An 8,046-nucleotide genomic window follows, 5' to 3' on the forward strand; every position below is an offset into this window, starting at 1 on the left:
TTAATCAACAGACTACCCACTTTTTACTTTTCCATCACAGCATGTGTGTGTGTCCTCTACAAAAGAGCCTTAGCCATGTTCTATTTTTATGCACTTTTTAAAAAGTACTTCTATAACAGTGAACTGCCTGATTTTTATAGCTAGAATCAAAGAGACACTCTCCCCATCTGCTGTACATCCAGTCTGCCTGTCTGTAGTCAGACAGTGAATGATTGTGTGTCAGCGTGTGTCAGTTTTCTATAGGAACCTCAGAACATTATGCAACTGAGCTATAGTTACTCCTCCTGTACTGTGTGTGAGTGTGTGTGTTCCCTGAGCACACTGTACCAGCTCTGCCTGGGTCCTCATATCAGCCGGTCTATCTTGCCCACCCCCCGCTGACTCCTCACCTTTCCCTCCGCTGCGTCTTATGACTCAACCTCCCCATTCTTTAATACACCGTTATCTGCACCAGTTACTCTATCTCTCCGAGCCGTCTCACCCGTATCTCCCCCTGCCTCCCCTCACTGCTAATCTTATCCCAGGCCTAATTGAAGGATTGAAGGAGACTGTAGTAAAATGGAGTGGCCAGGTGCCAAGCAACACATCTCTCCATCCTGATCAGCATATATATATATATATATATATATATATATATATATATATATATATATATATATATATATATATATATATATATATATATATATTCACACACCCAGCTGCTGTTATGAGCCTGTCTGAGCCTCTTTTCTATTTCTCCCTCTTCTTCTCCTCTTCATCCCTGGGGTCAGGATGCAACCTGGAGCCAGAAGCAGTCTACAAATTGTCAGAGAGAAGCCCAGAAGAAGAAATGGAGGCTCAGTGGCTCTAGTTCATTATGACTTAGGATGTGAGTTAGGCAGCAGTATGTGTTGACATTGTCATAGTTATCACGGGAACATCTGTGTAGGGCCTGTCAGAGGTTGTGTGTGTGCATGTGTGTGTGTGTGTGTGTGTGTGTGTGTGTGGGAGTGTGCTCAAAGCGAAGGGGGACATGTTTGTGTGCCTGCATGCATATACATACTGTAGACTCATGTGCTCCCTGTGCACCCCCCCCCCCCCTTCTGTTTTCACGCGTCCATGTGGAGGCTGATGGTTCCAGGTTTGGATGGCGCCGTCTTGGCACCCGCAGGTCTGCTGAGACCTGCCTCTGCGTAGGATCAAGGGGTGCAGGGGCTGCCGCTGCGCCCAGCCAGCCTGACTGCACACCAGCTGCAATCCCTAATGCCTCCGCCACATCTTTGGCAGGCTGTGCCCCTGCCCTTTTCCTCCCAGCTCTCCGTCTTGGCAAAAACCGGAGGCTTCCTCTTATGAATTTATTTTATTGCCTGTTTCCTCCTGTTCGCACCTCAGGACATGTGACATACATGAATGCCATTTGATGACCACTGGGCACACGATGAGACAGGAATACCGCTCAGCCTTTAAATCTGCTAAAACCATGTGTTTACGGATGATTACACACGAAGTAATTGCATAATATATATTAGAAAAAGACAAGCGAGTTGGAGCTGCGGAGTGTAAATCATGCCGCGGCAGCACTGTGGAGAAACATGTTTGATGTGGTGGATTTTTATAGGGAGCCTGTTTATCTTTGTACTTGTGTCAATGTTTACAAATATGTTAGAATTATTTTGTATGGCTCATGGTGTTTGTCCTTTACTGTGTGTAAGAGGATGTTGATATTCTTAGGAAAAAGTGTTATGAGAGCAGTCAGGAAAAGTTGATTCCCATAAACAGGCTAACTTGAGACATCTGTTGTGAGAGGCACTTGAATCGCTATTTACTGTTTTGCAAATTTCCACTGCACATCACAACCTGTGTTTTTCTTTTTTTTTTTATTTATTTCTTTTCAATATTATATTTATTCCCCGGCAAGTGGGAGAATTTGTTGTGTTTTCTCGGGGCGTTATTACGGTTGAGTTTGGGGACTGTCAAAGGGACGCGGCGCCGCACAGTTAAACTGGGACTCTCAGTACCCATCAGGCCCCTGTGAGTCTTTGTGAAGACGACACCACAGAAGGCGCCTTCCAGAGAAAGCGTCACATCCAGTTAGCAGACATCCGGCGTGCTAAAGAGGTTAAACTGCTGCGCCTGGCACAGCCAATTGTATTGATAACCGTTTGAAGCTGGTTTTCTCTCCTACCTGGCATCACGCTTCACACGCTTTATTCGGCTTGCCACTCCAGACAAACTTCAAACCTGGGAGAGTGTGTTTGCCTCCACTCAGGTGTATATAGGCGTGGGTGTCTGTGGGTGTCTGTGTTTTTGTGTGTGTGGGTGTGGGTGTGTGTGTGTGTGTGTGCAGAGCCAGGGGCCTTTGCTGTTGTTTGTTTGTGCTGCCTTCCGTTCTATAAACCGGGCCTCTGATCTCCACGGCAACATGCCTCCAAATTCCTCTGCCGTTTCTGCACCATGTAAATATATCGGTGTCAGTTTGTCTGATGATGAAATGAGCATTAGGATCCGGAGCAAGGCAGGGAAACCACGCCGCTCCTTTCACGATTAAAGCCATCCTCTCGGCAGTGTGAGATCTCCGGCTTCTGTGTGTCGGAGAATAAAAGTTTGCGCGAGCAGAAAAGTGTCTCGGCACATCTGTGTTTCCTCTTGACTTCTCGGTCTATTCCTACTTTTGCTTTACCGCTCTCTGCTGTCTTTGCCTCTCACACTCCGCCGGTCTTTCGTTATCGCCTTGTTAGCCCGAGGTCCTTGCCTCGGCCTGGAGTTATGGCTCTGTCGGGCAGCTGCTCGGCCAGCCCTGGGGGTCCTCAGAGGCAAATGGCATGTCAAGGAGTGGTCACTGAGGTAGATTGTCTTCCCCCCTTCAGTCAGCCTCCCCGCCACCAGTCTCACTTGTCCAATTAGGGGCTTTTTGGCCCCCCTTTAAGTCCCCAGCCCATCCACACTTGACTGATTCTCCAACATCTCTGGGCCTGAGACGAACACACCTGACACCCAGCGAGAGCACAGGTTCACATCAATATTGTGTGTGAGCAAACAAGCTCAAACACACACACTAAGACAATGTTCTTTCTCTGTGCATGCATGTAGGCATGACTGAGAGGTTTATGGACACAGCTGATGTTTATGTTCAATTATGTCGGGCTGTAGCTAATGATTATGTTCACTGTTGATTATTTTCTCATTTAGTTGATTAGTTTGCTTCTATAAAATGTCGGGAAGTGGTGAAAAATGTCAATCCAGTGTTTTCTAAAGCCCAAGATGATGTCCTCACGTCTTGTTTTGTCCACAGCTCGAAGATATTTAGTTCACTGTCAGACAGGAGTGAAGAAAGCAGGAAATATTCACATTTAATTTTACTGTTTTATATGAAATTTAAATGGATTCATCAATTATGAAAATTACAGTGAACTGATTGAAGAGTTGACAACTAATCAATTCATTGAGTAATCATTGCAGACATATGATTATGTTAATTAACCCAAGTGAAGAAGCGTGAGGGTTACACCTTGTGCTAAAGTCACAACTTGATTAATGAATGATTTGACTAATGATTTGAATAATTTCAACAATTGGTTGAGAAGACTTACCGATTTTCTGTTTCATAACGTTGTCGTTGAAATGCTTTCTGGGCTTTAGACTTTAGGACAGAACACGGATGACTCTTTGGGCCGGCATTATTAACTGTTTTCTGGTGAATCTTAAAAAATGATTACAGAATAATCTGGAATGAAATGAATCAGCCCTGGTTGAAGAGTTGTTTTAAAGCTCACTGCAGTGTAGAGATGGCACGATTGATCAATTATTCAAGTAGTGGTCATATGTCAGACTAATTAACTATTTTGATGATCAGTTTGACACATTTCTCAGATAATAAAGTCACAATTCTCTGAGTGAAGCATTTTTATTATGAATATTTTTAATCTATACATGTTCGGTTTGTGGACTAAACAAGACATTTTAGGACGTCATTTCCTTTTCTCTTTTTTTTTACAGATGACACCACTAATCGTTTTATCAAGGAAAAAAAAATCAGCAGATTAATTGAGAATGAAAGTAAGAATTGCAGAGTTGCAGTGCCTTCTTGTCTGTTTCCTGGTACTTAGAGTCTCGTACTGCTCAGATGAATTAGTAACAGCACGGTGAGTTCAGATCATTCACTGCTGATTAAAAGCAGGTGATGAGAGTTGATTAGTGAGTTGCTTGTCTCAGTGACAGATGCTCAGATCTGATCTGTTGATTTAAACTCTAATAGCTGTTAACTGATAGAGTTGACTTGTGTACACTCAGAGTTAAACCAACACTGATGAGTTTGCTGTGTCAATAGATTAGAGCTTGGCTCTAGCACATGAGCGCGCTGGTAGAGATATATTAGTAGTCTGAATCCTGCCCGTACTTTGATAACGACAATAACTCTGTGAAATCTTGTACATGTAAATTAAACTGAGTCGGGCTGTGTGTTGTTATTCCTGCCTGCCATCGCTGATTGAATCGATTGTCGTGCGCTCGCTCGCTCCCCTGGAGGCTACACGCAACATCAATCACTTCCTTCCCGTCAGAAACCACAGTGCTGCTCCCTCGGCATCCCTGCAACTTCCCCATAATTTATCCAGCGCTGAGACTTGAACGCTCCATATAAGCAAATTGTGAAAAGAAAATCAACAGTTTATGTTTTAGGGGGTTTTGGGGGTGAATTTGACAGCTTGTAAGAAGTACATGTGTTGACATGTTCAATCCTATAAAACAGAACTTAGAAATAAATATGTTATTTATTTAATACCTCCATGAGGAAAGGCATGATACCTTTTACACTGTATAGTGATGATGTGATCACATTGTGTTATCATTTTATGAGACCTTTTTGTCCCGTCAATGATTCAAGGCAAACTGTTTCCAAAATAAGTATTGAGGTTATCTTTTAGTGATGAAACAGTTGTGATGGATCAATTAGTAATCAGTCTTATTTTGATGCAAGTTATTAATATTAATGTCACATTTTCAGGCTCCAGCCTCTCAAATGTGAGGATTTCCTACTTTTCTCTGTTTTATATTACTGTAAGTTGAAAATATTTTGGGTTTTGATTATTGGTCATATAAAACAAGCAATTAGAGGACGTCATCTTGAGCTCTCTCTCTCTCTCTCTCTTTCTCTCTCTCTCTCTCTCTCTCTCTCTCTCTCTCTCTCTCTCTCTCTCTCTCTCTATATATATATATATATATATATATATATATATATATATATATATATATATATATATATATATATATATATATATATACACAAAATATTTGAGTCAGTGATATTGATTTCAATCATATCACTCAGCCCTACAAACATGGTATCTCCATCTTGGTTACATAATCAGAGTGTCTGCATCTTTAATGGCTTCTGATTTAAACCCGGCAGGTGTATCACTTGACCCAGACGACTGCTGTCAAATTAGTGCACATTCCGCTTTGATTGTTTCATTTTCTCCTATTAATCCTGTTTCCAGTCTGCACCCAGCTCGCTCCCTCGCCTTTGTTGCGCTCACGTGCACACTGACATGCAGCAATGACCCTGCTGGCAAAAGCAGGAACCTGTTGGCCATCAAAACCTTCTCCCTCTTTCTCTCTTTTTTAAAACAAAGACCACCTGGCCCCCTCACTCAGCCCCCTCCCCTCCAACACACCGAGAGAGGGAGGGAGGAAGGTCTAATTCAAAAATGCGTGGTCCTGCTCTGCTCTCTGCCCTCCACCAGGAGACAGAGTGTGAGAGAGCTGCCAGACATCACACGGAAGCACCGTTAAAAATACATGTATACCACTCCTCATCATTTATTGATGGCCTCTCCTCCCTTTATGTTTATGAGGTGAGAGGCCTCCCTGTGGCCCCTGGTCAGTGACCCCCCCCCCACACACACACACACACACACACACACCCACCACCACCGGGGTGTCCAAGAAACTGCCTGTTCCCTTTAATTTAGCCAGCTTTCAAATGAGAGCAGATCATGGACAGTCTTCCACATGTATAAGCTGTATGCAGGGATCACTTATAAATAGTAAATTGCTGCCGTGTCTAAAACTGTGTAAAAGATGTCTGCTTTTTCAGCTTTATTATGAGATTTTTGACCTTGGATGTATAACAGGATTTAAGTGTATTTTTAAATAGTGCAGCCACTTGTTCTTTCCACCTATTAATGGTCATGTCACCCTTCAGTTTACAGGACTATGAAAATCACAAACATGTCATTAAGATGCGGTGGTGAAATGCCTCACATTGTTTATTGGATGCATTTACCATCAATATGAATCACAAGGCAGCAGTCAAGCCGAATCTGTACATCAAACAGTCTGTGTCTTCACACAGACGGGTGATTTTTCAGTCTGTGTAGCCCTCTTCTTGTTTTGCTCTTGCTGAATTTATCACGTTGTGTCTACCGCAGATGAATAACTTTGCATTTTCATTCTGAAATGCACTGAATAAAAAAAAAACAAAAAAAACCCCCACCGGTTTGTGGTGAGGTTTTATGGCCGACTTTGCCATTTCCTTGAACATCTTTGTCTGGAAGTCATGTACAGATCAGTGTGAGATTTACTCATTGCTTGAGGTTGTCGTCTGGTCCCTGAGGTATTTGCAGTGCTGGTTGGCCGGCGGTGGGGGTCAGGGCCTCGGGGTGTGTTTTTTTTTTTTTTTTTTTTTTTCCATGTTGAATTGGCCACTGAGAGCACAGGGTGGCAGCCGGTAAAGCCTGCCGTAACACAACAAGGTATTGATTGAATAATCTCTGTCATCTGATAGTAATGTGGCTTACACCGGCCTCCTGCTGCGCGCTACACAGCCCTGTGATAAACGGGGACACGACGTTGGGAATTTATTTGGGAAAGTTTGTGCTTTTTTTAGGAACATTATTAGGTAATTTACCATCATTTTCAATAGAGATTATCTCTATTGTAACACTTGACATGCCTGATCAGTTTTGCAATTTGATCTAAAATTACATCAACCATTTATCACACTCATTCATAATCATGTCCGAACTGTATTAGTGATTTCCCAGTGTTTTATATTCCTCAGTATGAAATGTCTACAGTAAATTGGTGATTTCAGTACTGAAATGTATGTATCATGGTTGGTGTAATAAAGCGCTGCATTGACGTCATCACTCAATTTTGTATTTGAGTCACCAAGTGGGGAAAACTGTCCACATGAGCTACGATGTTTTTCTGTTGTGCAAAAAGAGGTGTGTAAGCCAGCATCACGGGTGGTTGCATCAAAATAAAATCCACTGTTAACACTCATTCATTCAGGAAATTCAAGCACCAGCCATACACTTCCTGTGCATATAACAGCATATAATACAGAATGCAATGCAGTAAAGATAATGCTAATTTGGCCTATGGGGGTCAATTTTTAGCTACTACCATTGGAACAATTGGGGTAGCCATCTTGGAATATGCTCACTTTGTTCCCTCTGTGACAACATTGCCTGAACACAGCATTAATCAGCCTGTTTGTGTTAGCACTGATAGCTTACCTAGCTAGCTAGATGGCTGAATAAATAAAATGTCTGTCTCCAAAACAGAGTGTAATGTTTGTTTTGACAAACTCGTATTTGTTTTATGATTTTTTGAAAACTTTTCTTCAAGGTGTCACCCATCAGGAACCTTTTTCCTGAAGTTTTGGGTGGTTTTAAGGTTGCCGGAATGGCTCGTGTAGAAGCCGTCACATGTGCTAATTTCAGTCAGGGAGTTGGGATATTCCCAACTATCCTCTGCAGTCCAGCAGAAAAGAGAAAGAAAGAGAGGTTTCCAGCGCAGTCGCTGTGTGTGGCTGTGAAGCAGCAGCCCCACCTTCTCTCTTCCCCTCGTCTATCCCCCTTCTCCCACTCTCCTCTCCCTGTCTTCCTTCCCTAACCCTCCTTCTGATCCGGGAGGAAAGCTTTCATTATTTGCTGAGATTGGGATGTCAATCCCCGCGCCCCTGACCCAAGTTTGTAGTTCTCCCCCTCATATTGGGGAAATGATTAGTGGGGTTATCTCCCCTCCACTCAGCGAGGCTTTCATTCCTCCTCGCAGCCC

Source organism: Acanthopagrus latus, chromosome 12, assembly GCF_904848185.1.
Source record: "Acanthopagrus latus isolate v.2019 chromosome 12, fAcaLat1.1, whole genome shotgun sequence".
Classification (NCBI taxonomy): Eukaryota; Metazoa; Chordata; class Actinopteri; order Spariformes; family Sparidae; genus Acanthopagrus; species Acanthopagrus latus.